At 37.3% G+C, this 17,500-nt stretch overlaps 1 protein-coding gene across 6 annotated transcripts in view; it reads right to left on the reverse strand.

Moving 5' to 3' along the window:
• LOC123515704 overlaps positions 1-17,500 on the reverse strand; it is a 223,978-nt gene that overhangs the window by 109,988 nt on the left and 96,490 nt on the right. For all 6 annotated transcript variants that reach the window (XR_006677974.1, XR_006677977.1, XR_006677973.1 and 3 more), the window contains one exon: positions 6,377-6,468. The gene's annotated coding sequence lies outside the window, so the exon portion shown is untranslated. The remainder of the gene's footprint in view (positions 1-6,376; positions 6,469-17,500) is intronic.

Here is a 17,500-nt window from a genome sequence, read left to right on the forward strand (position 1 = left end):
ATTAGTTTGGTTTTGTAGACAGAGGAAGGCACATAAAGGCCAAGTGACGAGTGCATTCCTAGCTTCAGGTGATGTCAAAATGCTACCAATGAATATGAATTTTTTTTTTCTATAACTGAAAAAGAACATACAAGTATAAGGAAATAATTAAACTACAATGGGCCACATCATTTATAAAAGGTAACTCTTACGTACATCTGTTATTTGTTCTAAACTCATGACCGCGTACAAGATGAGAGAAATTCAAGTATTTTCACTAAACCAAATCGACAATTGAAACGAAGAATTGGCAGCTAAGAGAAGGTGTCACATGCTATCATAGTGTACATATTATATTGATATAGTTCCCTTACTTTAATGGCAGTAATGAAAAATTAAGATTTATTGTTAAACAGTATCTGATACATATAGTCAAACACATCCCATAACAGTGATAATACTGATAAAAGATCAATATCATTCTTAAGCGGTATCTGACATATAACATTTGCTTCTTCCCTTTAAAATTAATATACAAAACGTTTAAGTTCGCATTTCTCCCCCCGTAAGTAAAAAAAGAAAAAAAATCGAGTTCCTCTGTCGGTTAACAAAGCAAGCAGACCATCCAGTATCCTTTACACATCCCATAGTAAAAAATGCAATCATTATTAGCCTTTAATACAAAGCGAAGCAATCAGGAGTACAAAATCAGGTGGAAAGACTATAAAAAGACCAGAGGAAAGAACTGAGAATAGTAATCATGTTATTCTTTTGCAGCGGAGAAAGAAGAGAGAGAACAAAGGCAATATGACCGTAAAGAAACACAGCGTATAACATTCAGCTCAAACTAACATTAAGACGCAAGTTATGAGAGTGAGGCGGTGCTGGTGCCTGCCTGGTGACCGCCTGCCCGCATGACCACTCACCAGCCAGCCCCTCACTCTCCTGGATAAAAGTTACCTATATTTTTTTCTGGCTCCATTATCCGATTTTATTTAATAATCTAAACTATTTACATTCAAGCGGTGTTGTTAAATTCATCTTGTCTACGGCCGGGATTCAATAACCGGGAACTGACGGGATGCAGTGTATCAGAAGGCGCACTGTGAGCTCCAAGTATTGCTGGTGTTAAGCACGGCGGCCGGCGCGGAGGTCTGGGGCTGCTGACGAGAGAAAGCTCATCTGGCACAGTGGAGGTGTAGAGGCTGATGGCCTATGTAAATTCCTCTGAAGTAAATTCCTCCATCAAAGTTTCTCCTTTAATTTTCCTTAGGATTAATCCTAATACCCTAACAAAATTTAACTTAATTCTAATAACCTAACAAAATTTTATTTCATGTGTACATGGGACACATAACATAATCTAACCAAACCCAACCTTACCTGAACATAACTAACCAAAACAGATCTAAACATTATTCAATGTAACATACCCTAACTTACTGTAACCAAACTTTACCTAACTGAACCTAAACTTAACTTAACCTACTTTGATATAATAGGTTCACTGATCTTTAAAGAGCTTTAAAAGATTAAATAGATGTATGGGTAGGGAAAATAAGTAGATATATATGTATAGGTAGATGTGCTCTATAAAGGACTGCCATGTGTAAGATTAATGGCATCTTGGAACTTCCTTAATTTTCATATTTTCTGATATTTTTACCAAAAGAGAATATTCTTTTATGGAAACTTTTCGGAAAGAAAGTTCTTATGGAAAGAATTTCAATTAGAAGTTTTTTGTAATATATATGAAAGGAAATATCTAAGGATTATAGACTGTTTGTTAGATGCCCAAGTGATTCAGTTAAGATGCAAACCAGCCTTGCATGTGCTTTCGTTGCTTAGGAAAAATAAATAAAAGAAATATGTATGTAAGTATATAAAGGAAATAAGTGAAATAGAATACGTGGGAAACAAAGTCCTTTCAACGTGCGATATCACTGGAAATATTTGTAAAGTATCATGCAATGCACGTATTTTAAAACAATACTGTGATAGAAGAGGCACTGCCAGATGACCTGCATTGTCACGACTCAAAACAGTCACTCATTTATGCGTAAGGGAAATACTTTATCTGAGGAAGCGTCTCTACACATTTTTGAGAACCATGATAATTTTTCCTTCTTTTCGACCATATAGTTCTGCTTTCAGGCGTAGTGATGCACACTTTCAACAGAAATGGAAAGGTGTTTTACCATCGTCGTCCTCATTCACTTAATTAGTCACGCTAGGGATGCAAGCTGACAATGAAGCACAATTCATTGTTTCTTATGTGTTTTCTAATGGCAGAAATCTAAGATCTATAAGTAATTGTCTTTCAAAACCTAAACTTTTAATGATATCTTCTGCAAAGATCTTCTGTGCAATTCCTTGCTTAAGATTTAAGAAAATTTTTTTTTTTTTTTTAAACTAGGGTAATTTAAGAGGTCGTAACTCTTCAATGTCCATACCTGATTTTTATAAGAGAGATGATGGGAAAGAAAAAAAACATTTCTTTTCAATAGTAGTAATTTTGCAAGCGTTTGATGCCCTGTAATAAAGTTTGCATCACAGTGTTGCGTATAAAGGCTTAAGTGCTTATACATCTAGTTTACGCGCTCAACCTTCCGCTTCGGACACTGCACACACTCTACAAAATTAGCGTGACGTCAATTGAGTGCCTTCAGGGAGGCCTTCAAGACCGCGCCTCTGCCGCCGTGCAGCTGCGGCGTGGCGCGGCGCGTGGCAGGTCCCCAGGTGACGCCACTGCTGTTGCATCATGCACGCTGCCATAATACACGCTACCTCACGCACAAAAATAAGGTATAGTAAATGTCACACATCAGTCTGGCTGTACAGAAATTACCGGCATGCTTGATGCTGCTTGTTCCAGCACCTGACATCTGACCCCCTGTAAAATATGAAAGTTTCTGCATAATTTTACAGTTAGTCTATGGAGGTACCATCTGTTTCGGGTTGGTCGGGGGCTTCCCAACTTACTGCATAAACATTTCCACTACAAGAGATCAGTCATCTTCATAATCTTTGAGGGAAAGGTCATAACTGTTGCAAAAAAGGTACATTCAGCATATCACACGGAAAGGCCTATCACAAAACTGCCCACCCACCACCTGCGCTGTAATGCAGAAGAGTATGGTACAAAATTAAACTAATCCATCATCCCATGTTCCTCCAAGTACATGATTCCACGCCCCGGCGGCTGCGTGGGGCGACCGTGACTGCTCTTGATGCCTCACGCGGAGCTCCCAATGTAACGAACATCTAAACTCTCAACTTTTTTTGTGTTAAAACTGCATATGAATATTTCCCGCCTACGAATAACCCCTTCCCATACAGTGGATATACGCACACGTGAACACACACACACACACACACACACACACACACACACACACACACACACACACAGAGAGAGAGAGAGAGAGAGAGAGAGAGAGAGAGAGAGAGAGAGAGAGAGAGAGAGAGAGAGAGAGAGAGAGAGAGAGAGAGAGAACAGAAAAATGGAGCTAGCACGCAGTCATCTCGTCTGCCAAAAGCAAGCTGACGCCATTAACAATAACGAGACGCGTTAGTGACACAAAGCCAAAACAGAATGAGACACGTTCATAACGAATTCTGGCCGTGCCGGTCGTTATGGCGCCGATGGCTGAGTAATGGTGATATGGCGCTCATGAAAAATCATTTCCCCTTGCCTATTATTTTTCACCTTTCAGCCTTTCGCTGTTATTTATGCCTTTTATTCCTCCATCAGTGGAGGCGAGTGGTTTGCTAACATTTCTCTGTCATGGCGCCCACATAATGAACACACCCATTTGGCCACAGACCCTCTCATTCCACACCGTTTTTGAAAGTTATGCATGCAATAATTGAATACAATTTAATTGCTTCCCAAAATGCTTCGACTGAAGCTATGCAATTACAATGCATGATGGTGTCTTTTCAATAAAGTTTCTATACAGTGCACAAGACCCTGCTGCGGCAGCCCCTCCTCGCCTCCTCACCCAGGTGGTGGCGGGAGAGCCGCTGCGTGAGGAAAGCTGCTGGCGTCACGGCTTCATGGGATACATTCCACTGCACGAACTCGACCGGCGCCTGGCAGGGATCGTCATGGGACATTCCTCGACAGGAACGAGATGAGACTGAGTTTCTTCACACCGATAAACGGGTTCCTATTGAGGCTCATCTGGCCTGGGAGGGGAAGGGAGCGTCGCATGAGAACTTGCCTCTCCTTAAACACGTTTTGCATGGCTACACTGCAACACACACACACACACACACACACACACACACACACACACACACACAAGGAAATTATAATAGAACAAGTGAAATTGGTCCAAACATTTTCTGTTTTAAACATAGTCTGGCTTAGTGCCGCTAGAGTGAGTGCCCAACTCCTCCCTAACCTGTGCCACTCTCCTTCATGCCATGGCCTCCACAGCCCCATCTTTTCTTTTTGCACTACTCTCTCTCTCTCTCTCTCTCTCTCTCTCTCTCTCTCTCTCTCTCTCTCTCTCTCCTTTCTCTGTACATCACAGGCGCACGCGGTTCTTTTTTTGTTTAATAGCTACATTAATAATTAATCATCTGCGCATGAGTGGACCAGCATCACAGATCTCGATAACAGAAAACATATCAATATTTTTTTTTCGACAAAAGCATAAACTGAATGGAAAGAAGCATCTGTCAAAGTTACCTGCGAATTACTATTTTGTCTGATGAGTAAGAATGTTTTGCGTTTGGGAAGACAAAGCCGAAAATAAGTTCATGTGATTGATATGTTTTGAATTATTCTCTGTGTGTCTGTCTGTCTGTCTGCCTGTACGTCTGTTTGTTTGTCTGTCTAGATGCCTGATGTCTAGATTTTTATTCTGTCTTTACTTATGGCTGCTTATAGCTTCTCTCTCTCTCTCTCTCTCTCTCTCTCTCTCTCTCTCTCTCTCTCTCTCTCTCTCTCTCTCTCTTATTCACAATGTTCTCAGCTTAAATACCACTGATGCTGAGATGAACGGTAACTCTGTCTTCTATGGCCGTGTCGAGGAAGTACCTGACGGCTGACGGCGCTCTAAACCTTCCTCTTTGCCAACGTTATTAATAGTCCGTCTTTCACACCATTATCAATCCACATTCACAAGCTGGCTATGATGTCCACTTTTCTCCACTTAAAGAGTAATGTTGTTTTTTTTTTTTTTTGTGAGGTGTGGTGATAGTGCCCTTTTTTCGAAATTTGCTGGCCATTACTCATGAGTTTTCAGACGATTAATGATTCCTCACCTTCAGTAGTGATGATGAGCGACCATTCATCAATAGTAGTCATGTCTATCGTGAGTAGCAAGCGATTGTTCACTCTTTCTCTCTCTCTTTTTTTTCTCTCTCTCTCTTTTTCTCTCACTCTCATTGACATAACTGATGAACATTCACATTCATCATTTGCTGCTTTACAAAGTGTGCCATTCTTTCATTCTATTTATTTGTTATTTTTTTCTTATCTCAATTTTGGTTTGATTTTACACACACACACACACACACACACACACACACACACACACACACACACACACACACACACACACACACACACACACACACACACACACAGCAGTAGTATCATTTCTCAGTAATACTCGTTAAGACAAAAATACGCCAGATATAAAAATAATAATAACAGCGAAATATGGCTGATAATCGCCACTAACAAGTAAATAATGTAAATATATGCAAACTTTATTTTGTCATAATTACTATATTTAAACATCACGCCCTCTCATGAACCGTAACACCCTCATTCACACACTGCACCACTACTGCTTTCCTCTGATGCTCAAACTGATAATGGTAAAATATTCAAGACACTAGGAAACTTGTAAATTGAAGCGCGTTTCTTTAATCCCTGAGTCATGAAATATATCACTCTTTTTGATTCACTGCAACGTCAGCACCTTTTCCTTATCTAGCACTCGTTGTAAGATATTGGATATAAAGAAACACTACAAAAAAGTCTTAATATGCTGACTGGAGGTATTTCTCCGTTCAATAAAGATAGAAAATACTGTTTTTGATTGATTGATTGAGCGATTGAGTGAGTGAGTGAGTGAGTGAGTGAGTGAATGAATGAGAGAGTGAGTGGGTGAGTGAGTGAGTGAGTGAGTGAGTGAGTGAGTGAGTGACAGACTGACTGACTGACGGGCTTACTGACTAACTGACTGGCTGACTGACTGACTGACTGATATAACACCACTGCAGAATAACATGGGTAAAGTAAGTATAGTAAAATTTTCTGACTAATTCACATCTTTGGATTACTTAAGTAGCAGTTAAAACGCCACAACCATAAAGTAAAACAGGGATTCACACAGGATAGGGAAGACAGAAAGGACACGATCAAGTTACTCACATCTACTGGATACTAAAGAGCTCGGCGGCCACGACTTGGTGACTGGGTCGTTTTGTAAGTGTCAGGGTGAGCTGGAGGGCGCAGAACAATCTCTGTAAGGAATAAGGAAAAAAAAACTGCAGTTAAGATTATGTGTCCTGACGAGACCTTGAGTGCACAAGTTCATCAGATAACTATCATTATCATTATTATTATCATTGCTATCATTATCGTTGTTGTAATTATTATTATTATTATTATTATTATTATTATTATTATTATTAATATTATTATTATTGCCATTTATTTATTCTTTATTATCATTATTATTATTATCATTAGTATCATTATTATCATTATTAATATTATTATTATTATTATTATCATTATTATTATTATTATTATTATCATTATTATCAATATTATTATTATCATTACTATCATTATCATCATTATTATTATCATTGTTATTATTATTATTTTTATTATTATTATTATTATTATTATTATTATTATTATTATTATTATTATGATTATTATAATAATTATTATTATTATTGTTATTATTATTATCATTACTATCATTATTATTATGATCTCTGTTGGCAATATCAGCACCACCATCACTACGACCACTGCCATCATCATCATCAATTATTACTCCTATTATGAACAAGAGGAGGCCTGGCTGCAACAACATAACACAAAGCCAGGCAGTGGAGAGCTCACTAAGCCCAGGGAGCAGCAATATAGCGCCGCTGATGCCGCCTGCTGACTGGAAAATCGCCTTTATTTGTTTAAAGAAGGATAAGCGAAAAACAGCATTTTTGCCATTAAAACGTATATGATTTCGCTCAGAGCTGACACACGTCAAATATTCCATCGCGAACCAGAGAATATTTAAGGCAACATTACAACATTGAACTGAAGTCTGGTTTTGTTAACGTTATGTTGTGGTTGGTGAGGCGATGGCGGTTAGGTATAGTGAGACTCGGATGAAAATGAATATCTCAAGATTTCGCGAACATCTTTTTTTCCCATTTATTTACCTTTCTTTTTATCAATCAAGGAATTCTCAAGCCAAAAGTAATACGAAGACGGTAAAGAATAAGACTCAGTAAAGGTGCCGGTCCTCAAAGATTACAAAAAAACGTGTCATACAAAAATCATAATCGAGTGTCTTGAAATTTCCCTTTCGAAACAGTTCATGTTGAAGGTTGAGGTGTTAAGTAAACAGATTCCCTTTCTATCTATGGCTTCACATTTTGAAAAGGAGACCATCACGACATCTTCTGGAAATTAAGTTAGCTAACTCGTTAAATACGCTTTACTATTCACTTGCTGATTTATTGATCTATTAAATGTATCATGACAATGATAATGAAAATGACAACGATAATGAAAATAATAATAATAAAGATAATAATGATAATGATAATAATAATAATAATAATAATAATAATAATAATAATAATAATAATAATAATAATAATAATAATAATAATAATAATAATAATAATAATAATAATAATAATAATAATAATAATAATAATAATAATAATAATAACAACAAAAATAGCAACTACAATAATAATAACTTATAATCACAACTTTTATTATCACCACCACCACCACCACCACCACCACCACCACAGTAATAATTACCAATATTACATTGCATCACACACACACCCAACCTTTACACAATACTATCTTCCTTTCATAGATTCGTGAGTCTATTCATTTATACCATCCACTTATCTCTCTTCCTGCTACACCTTCCTTTCTACAGTCCTCTCCTCGCAGATTATCAAGTTTATATATTTTTTTCTTTGCATATACGCATCTACCATATCTATTTTCCCCAATAGATTCATACTATTATATCTAAACTTTCCCTTCAACAGCATTCCCATCTAATATTGATCGGTTTATTTCTCTGAATATACGCATCTACATCTCATTTACCCCATAAGAAAACAACACCTTTCTATCAACACTAAGTCAGCTACAAACACATACTAAAGAAAAACACTTCTGAGCGCAGGATATTAAAAGACAAATAAGAAAAAAACCATCCTTTGAAAGCACACTGATACATAGGAATAAAAACTAATGCACAAGAAGCTCATAACCCGACTAACAAAGATACAAAACAGTTAAGAAGGAGGGAGGAAACAGAAAAACACTTCCTTAGATTAAGTTGAGTCAAAGGCACCTTTTCCTGCTTCCCCTTCCCTTGTTCCCTTGTCATCCCTTGCCTTGTCTTTTCCATCGAGGCATAAACATCACATTATCCCTCCTATCTACAAGGAAAACTTCACGGACCACTTGAGGGTGAAGGGTTAAGCTTTCCGTCTCTTCTTTCCTATTCCTCCTCTTTCTCACCTTTTCTCCTCCGCCCCTTGTGTTCACTGAAGCCAAAGGGAGAGGAATAGCACTTCATCCTAGAGAAATGTGTGTTTTTCCCTCTTCTTCCTTTCTTTCACTCATAGTTTCCTGCGTCTAATTTCTACTCTCTCTCTCTCTCTCTCTCTCTCTCTCTCTCTCTCTCTCTCTCTCTCTCTCTCTCTCTCTCTCTCTCTCTCTCTGTCGCGCGCGCGCGCTATCTCTCACTTTCTAACTTTTATATATATACAAAGCGTGTAATTACTTGTATCTTGCGTGTCCTCTCTCTCTGTGTGTGTGTGTGTGTGTGTGTGTGTGTGTGTGTGTGTGTGTGTGTGTGTGTGTGTGTGTGTGTGTGTGTGTGTGTGTGTGTGTGTGTGTGTGTGTTTGTGTGCTTCTTTATGTACGTATGTTTGTTTGTGTTTATTGAAAACTGAAAGGTAATATTTGTTCTTGTCTAATCATGACAGGTAAGTTTGCTTGGCTGGTTTTCTCACCGCCACACAAACACACACACACACACACACACAAAAAAAAAAAAGCTAAAATAATAAAAAAAAACTAACATGCATTTCTACTCTTTTTAGCTACATTTTCCTGTCTCTCTCACTCTCTCTCTCTCTCTCTCTCTCTCTCTCTCTCTCTCTCTCTCTCTCTCTCTCTCTCTCTCTCTCTCTCTCTCTCTCTCTCTCTCTCTCTCTCTCTCTCTCTCTCTCTCTCTCTCTCTCTCTGTGTGTGTGTGTGTGTGTGTGTGTGTGTGTGTGTGTGTGTGTGTGTGTGTGTGTGTGTGTGTGTGTGTGTGTGTGTGTGTGTGTGTGTGTGGTTTGCGTTGCCGCGTCAGTGTGTTTATGTTTCTGTGGCACCAAGTTTAGTTTCATCTCTCCTTTTTACATTTTTTTTTTCGGTAGCATGATATTCTTCTACAATGGCTTATCTGTATTTCCTCGTATTCCTTATTCCGTTGCTTCTATTTCTGTGATCCTTTTGTCCTTCCTTACCGTGACTTTCTATATGAATCATCTTGTCTTTTTTATTACCATTCTATTGTCTATTATGTAGCTCCTTCGTATTCTTCCCCGTTATTCTATTTTATTATTACTTCTTCCTGCCCTTTTCTCCTCTCTTCCTCCTCCTCCTCCTCCTCCTCCTCCTCCTCCTCCTCCTCCTCCTCCTCCTCCTCCTCCTCCTCCTCCTCCTTTTCTTTTTCTTGTTCCTTCATCTCCTCCTACTACTTCTTTCTTTTCCCTCTATTTTTACATGTTCATTATCATTATTATTACTATTATTGTTATCATTATTACTCATGCTATTAATATTTTTATTATTTTTATTATTATTATTATTATTATTATTATTATTATTATTATTATTATTATTATTATTATTACTTTTATCATTAATTTTACTAATATAAATATTATTTTTCCTTTATTATTATCAATATCATTATTAGCATTATCATTATCATTAGTACATAAAATAGCAGTATTCTTACACAAGGAAAGGCTGTTACTACAAGCACTGCCTCCATCGAAGGTTGAAAGTGGCGTCTGAAAAAAATATATATACTTATCTCGAAAACCATGATACAAAATGGTGTTATTACTTTGTGACGAAACGTTCATATACATTATTATTTTGTTCAGAGTATTTCCTGGGAAAGGTGGTCGTAATGATATATTTCTTATTATCTCAGGTTAAAATAACATCTAGGGAAAAGTACCCATCATTATCAAATACACATTGTAATCGTTAGTAATTAAGTATCATCATTCATTACAAGCGAAAAAATAGCGTGAGATTATAGCTTCATTTTTAAGACAGAAAGTAAGTGATTGTCTTTTTTATGTATAAGTGTGAAAGAGCATACGCCTAAAACGAATTCAAGAAAAACGCTTGTTTATCTGTCTCTCCAATTAAACAATATTATAAAAAGTTCTAAAGAAAAGGAAATTCAGGTTTAGAAGTAGCTACAAATTGTGAGGTTTTTTTTTTTTCTCATCCGTCGTCTAAAATTCAATTTTCACAGGACACTGTCTTGAGAATGTTAATGTTTAACTCATTTATAGCAAGTTATTTGAAGCACTTTACGTTCCTGATAATATAATAATTGTTAAAATACTTTATCCTTCCCCGCAAGTATATATCTTTAGTTTTCAGAGAATGAAACAGAGATCAAAATAACGTTTTCAATTCAGGAACATTGTCCTAAAATGGAGAAATTCCTAAATCTAAAAACTTTCCCGAAAAATCTATAAAATATTCTGAAATCTAATAAGTTCCATAAATTGAGAATATTTACCAAAAAATGAGTCTCCAAAAATAACGATTTTCTTTTAATATTCAAAACTAAAGATATGGGTAATGAGGTTGTGTTCTGGTGTACTGACTAATGGATCAGACACGAGAAGCCACGCAAAGTTCCTGGAAAGTAGATAAAAAGAGCGCTGCGAGAAGAGGGGAGAAGTAAAAAGTTAAGTATTACCTCCAAAGTTTTGAGGGGAGAAACATTTTAGATGAGGTGAAGCACGAAGGAGGTTGGCATGCACACGAAGGTCAAGGGTCCCTTATGATGCTTAGCTTACACTCCCTTACTTTGGCTTAGCTTGAACTCTCTTCATACTCTTTCTTTTATCAAAATTGGCTTAACCTTTCACTGCTAATTAACACATATTTTCTAAAGTCCTCTTCACATTGAGACATTTTTTTTTTCTTTTACAATGACACTCAAATAGTTTACTGGCCCTCCAAAATGTAAGGTCTATTCTTTTTTGGTCATTTTTTTCTTGTAGATGCTGATAAAGTCTCCAGTCATTTATCTTAGTTTTATGAAAAGGTTGATGCTTTTCTCATAGGCAGTGGCTTGTTTTGAATACTCCTCTACTCTCTTTTACCGCTAGTGATAGAGAGTAGAAAAGAGAAAATAAAGTAGTGCAAGAAAAGAATGGATAAGAATGATTGTTTTGATGCCCTGCTCCCTGGTACTGGCTTGTCTTGAACGCTGCTCTACACTCCTTCTTTATACTCCATGCACCGCAATTAGCGAAGGATCGAGAAGTAAAAAATATCCATATAACAATAATATTAGAAGCATTTGATTTTGGGCACCATTATAAGGAATTTATATAGGCGATGACTAGCAAAGCAAAAATATATATAATAAATGTAGTATTTTTCTAACATTAACTCTAACATAAAATAGAACAAAGTAATAGACTTGATCGTTGTATAAAAAAAACTCATATGGCTGTAGATTATTAGGTAAAGAAGAAAGCGCAAAAAAAAAAAATACAAAAAATTTCTTCTCGCATCTTATTCTATTGTCTATTGCACCTTTTTCGTTACTAGGGATATCTAAAGCACAATATCTTCGCTTTCCATTCTACTTAAATTTCTCTTTGAGGCTATTGCCATTACAAATACTATATAAGGCGTTTAGACCATAGTTCTTTCCTTTTCTGTATCTGCTTTGGTTATCTTTCTAACAGCCTGCAATTATTAGTTTATTAGTATCCAAACCATGACATCATTTTTTTTCTTCCTTGCATTCTAATACACTGTCTCTTTCACAATCTTACCACTACAGGTATCTAACAGGACACACAAGTGAAGCAAAAGAGTACCCAGCATGTGGAAAAAAGGGAGAGCATGCATGACAATGATATTTTCCATTTTTCCTTTGTGTGTTCTCCCATTCTGCTCACTCCCTTTCCCTTGCCATGAAGAATATATAATAATTAAGCGACATAGCTTCTAAAATAACGGGTAATAGAAAAAAGAGAAACTGTAATATGACTCTGATGTCTTCCCCTTCTCCACCTTTGTTTTCCCTCCGTCTTTCTCGCCTTCCTCCCTCCTTCCCAATACGAATAAGTAATTGGAGAGTACCGGTGAACGTACGAGCAGAACAACAGGTAAGAAAGAAAGTCAGGAAAATACACAATATTTTCCTTTTCTTTCTTGTTTCTCCCTTATTTTGTCAAGATAAAAACAAAACGATATAAATAACACAATACTTTAGTTTTTCCTCCTCGTTTGCGTCTTCCTTTATTTTCCCTTCTGGTTAAAATCTAAAAAGAAGACATTTTTTTTCTCCCAATTTCTCTGTGTCTTCCTTGGTTTTCTCTTCCTATATTTCACTAAGAGGTTGTTCTGGTCGAAGCGGGTAACAGAGTATGTGAAAAAATTGACACAACTGTGAAATAGAAAAGACAGTGTGTTCCTTTTTTTTTTCGCTTTTAATCTCAGAAACTTCTTTGACTGTCCCTTCTTCCTCGTTCTCCCCACAGCGAATTTAATTTACTATCTTGCGGAACAGGTAAGAGAATGAAAGCGACCTAAGACGCAGTTATATCTTCGCTTTTTTCATGTTTCCCCTTGTTAAGTAATTTTCCTGTTACTCACCTTTTTTTTCAGATGTGAATTTGATTTGAAATATGTTAATGAGTGTTTAACGGAACCTAGGTAGCATATTTGCCTTTCTTTATTCCTATATTTTTTTGTTCTTCCTTACATTTCACAACTAATAATTTCATATCAGATAAAAGCTAGAGAAAGAAAATCTAGAATAAGATGAAGTGTCTTAATTTTGCTTTATTCTTTCTTACAACTTTATTTTCTCCTTATTTCCTCTCTACATATTCCTTTTCATCTTCTCTTATTAAGAAATTAAATATAAAAAACTAATCAAGTTCAAGAAAAGGAAATGTATATAAGTAGAAGCAATAATATTTTAAATTCGATTTTTTTTTTTTTCTCTTGTCTAAACTTTCACATGTCCTTTACCTTACATTTCCATCTAAGACTTCACTAAAATAATATCATAAAAGTGAGGAATTATATCACTAAGAAACTGGAATATATGTTTTTTCTTCCATTAATTAATTTTCCTATTTTTATTTTTATTTCTTCTATTTATGTTATTATTTCATTTATCAAACAAAAAATAGAAGGATAAATGAATAAGTAGATCATTGGGAAGAAAATCTATAAGAAACACAAATACCTTTACTTCTACTTAATTTTTTTCGTGCATCTCATCTTTTCGTCTTTTTTTTCTTGTCTATTAATCTTTCTTGGTCTTTCTTTTCCTTTTCCAACTATGAATTTCTTTTAGATTTCACGAAAAGTATTGAAAATCTATAAGAACAAGCAGTGATAGTTTTCTTTCATTTTCTTATCTTATTTTTTCTAACATTATTTTTTCTAAAGTAAAAACTATATACAAAAACAATAAAAAAAATAAGAAGAAACAGGGATATCTTAATTTCCCCTTCATTCCTTTCTTCTTTTATCGTCTACTTTTTTTCTATTCTTCCCTTACTTTTCCAACTACGAATTTCATTACATGATTAATAAAACTTTCAAAAACAAAATCAGTAAGAAACAATAACATCCTAATTTCCCTTCATTTATTTTTCCTTTTGTTCTTATCGATTTTTTTCTATTCTCTCCCTTACTTTTCCAAATAAAACTTTCATTACAGGACTAGTAAAATCTTCAGTAACAAAATCAATAAGAAATATCAATATCTTAATCTCCCCTTCATTCCTTCCTGTATGTTCCTGGACTACACCTCCCGTCCCTCTTTTCCGCTAGGAATTTCATTTGAAAAAGAATAATAAAAGCGTGAGGGCGAGACTTGATCCGCTGGGGCCGGGGTGGCGACCCAGGGCTTCAGTCGACACACGAGGGAGGAAAAAAAATGAGTAATTCTGGAGGCCTTTGTTCTGCTGTGGACCAACAAAAGCTGATGATGATGACAACGGCAAAATTAATTAGCCCGTATACATAAACAACATTTGGAGCACAGAACCATCCAACGATTGTATATGCACACACACACACACACACACACACACACACACACACACACACACACACACACACACACACACACACTTATAAAATAAATATATTACTAAAAGAAATCCAAACGTCTTAAATCGAATTTCTATAACAAAAATAAATAAATGGATAATTATATACATTTCCACACAAAGAAGGAAGAGACACCCAGATTTAAGACTCTTATAAACAAATGAAGAGCAAAAAATACATAAATAAATGCACAGATAAATAAAATCGATATGTGACGTACAATATTCAACTCACACGCGAAGACACGGGAGATATATGGCAAATACAACAGGAAGCCTTAACAAAACTTCAAGCACTTTACGGCCATCAGGGAATCCAGTAATGCACGTAACCCATTTCATTGTAGAGGCCAAAATTTTAATACGACCATGAATGAAAATCAATCTGTCCCGTGATGTTCAGTTATTTTCCTTGCAGGTTGTTAGAAGTACAAGAAAATGAAGAACAAGAACAAGAAGAACAAGAAGAAGAAGGAGGAGGAGGAGGAGGAGGAGGAGGAGGAGGAGGAGGAGGAGGAGGAGGAAGAAGAAGAAGAAGAAGAAGAAGAAGAAGAAGAAGAAGAAGAAGAAGAAGAAGAAGAAGAAGAAGAAGAAGAAGAAGAAGAAGAAGAAGAAGAAGAAGAAGAAGAAGAAGAAGAAGAAGAAGAAGAAGAAGAAGAAGAAGAAGAAGAAGAAGAAGAAGAAGAAGAAGAAGAAGAAGAAGAAGAAGAAGAAGAAGAAGAAGACGAAGAAGAAGAAAAGTAAGAAGAAAAAAAGAAACAAGAACAAGAAGAACAAGAAGAAGAACAAGAAGAAGAAGGTTAATATCAAACACTCGTAAAATATAAAACACTACTGAAAAGAAAGGCAGGAAAGATGCATCATATTATCTTTATCTTGAATTTAAATTTATATTTTTCTTTGTCGTAGACTCAAGTGAAAAAATACGTTACATCAGTCTCTTTTGATGAGTAGAAGAGCACTGCACGAGTAGGAAACGGAACATCTACAGTTCAATCTTTGTATTACGTCTAATTGTAGTGGAGATAATAATACGCTTTTATCTTTCTATTTTATTTATTACTCAATTCATCTTTCAGAAAAAAAATCCACATAACATGCAAAATATAGATATAATGTAAGTAGAGAGAGAGAGAGAGAGAGAGAGAGAGAGAGAGAGAGAGAGAGAGAGAGAGAGAGAGAGAGAGAGAGAGAGAGAGAGAGAGAGAGAGAGAGAGAGAGAGAGAGCATATACATTTCTATCTTTTCTTGCAGCGAATGAACAAAGCAAATCTTGCATTAGTCGTCTAACATTTGAATGATTACTAAGAGGAAGGAGAAGGAGAAAGCATCTACTGTTCTATCTTTCCCTTGCAGGTCGAGAGCAGACCTATATGGTGTAATTTGTTTACTCCAACGGATAAACTCGTTACGGCACAACACTCTCCGTTGCCTGTTTTCCTGCGTGCCTCTTGCATCCAGGTGAAAGTGACGGGGGCACTGAAGGTGGTGTGGCCGGGTTAGGGTGAACAAGAAGGGTGGGTGAGATGGGTTAGTGCATGGGAACAGTTCGCGGGAGGGTGACACCTTACGAAATGAGATGTGGGTTGTTGTAAGGCGCATGTGGATTGGTGTGGTGGAGGTAGGGGAGGCTAATGTATTCTGTGAAGTTGTGGTGAGTGGGGAGCTTGGAGGAATGACAGGGAGGGGTGATATTGCATGTAAGGGTGAGAAAATGTAAATAGTTGTGGTAGACAGTGGATATTTGGCGCCGTGGGGGAAGGGTGGCTATGATACGCAATAGAAAAATAAAAGAGAATTGGAGTGGGTATGAAATGGGATGAGCAAGTGGATACTCGACGGTGAGGAGGGGGTGTCGGCGGACTGGACGTGTATTTTTGGAGGATCGCGGGTGGTGGGTATGACAGCATATGGAAGAATGACTATGAAGTGCTGTTGTGAGCGACCATCTGGGAGCTATGAGAGGCAGTCAGTATATGGAGTGATGTGGAGTGAGTGGATGCAGAGAGAGGAGGAAAAGTAAGTACGGGGAAGTAGAGGGAGGTGGAGGGGGAGAGGGCGTGGGGAGCTGCGGACGACATAATGGAGAGATTTGAGGCGAGCAGGTGAGGAGGAGGAGGCAGGTACGCGAGCGGCTAGCGGAGGGTTGCGGGCAGGGGGAGCAGGGAGCACCAGTGTCCGTGGGCAGGCAGGGGGCGGCGGGAGTCGTGGGGGGGACGATGGCCGGGGGCTTCAAGGTGGGGGGTTAGGGTCGGCCATTTTGTACAACTGAGCCGAGGCTTATTACCGTAATGAGGAGCCGCCGCTCTCCCGCTACCGCCGTTGCTTCCTCTTACCCCCCTCCCTCACGCGCTGCATATATTTGTATATTTATTTTTGGCGAGAGCTTGCCGGCGTTTTGATGACGTGCACGCTAATCATGCGTCGTGCTTGTCATGACGACAGTAAGTGAAGCAGCAGCAACGCCGCGGGCACGTCTATTAATTTCCCAGCCAATATGCGACCGGTTGTTGTTAATACGTGAAAAATAAAACAGCGAAGGCGGCGGCAACAGCACGGCTCAGGACGGAGGCGAAAAGTAATGATGAATACATGTATATTCCCCTGGCGTGTGTCGGTATTAGGCATGTCTCCTGGGCGGGAAATCTCTCTCTCTCTCTCTCTCTCTCTCTCTCTCTCTCTCTCTCTCTCTCTCTCTCTCAATGTACGGGATTTAATATACATTTCTAAATATCTACCTACTTATCAACTCATATCCGTCAGTCTGTCTGTCTGTCTGTCTATCTATCTATCCACCAACTTATCTATCTATATAGATATAAAGACTTATCTATCTACCGTGTTTAAGATGCCCTTCAGGGACTCCAAGCATATGACT

Source organism: Portunus trituberculatus, chromosome 39 (assembly GCF_017591435.1).
Source record: "Portunus trituberculatus isolate SZX2019 chromosome 39, ASM1759143v1, whole genome shotgun sequence".
Lineage (NCBI taxonomy): Eukaryota > Metazoa > Arthropoda > Malacostraca > Decapoda > Portunidae > Portunus > Portunus trituberculatus.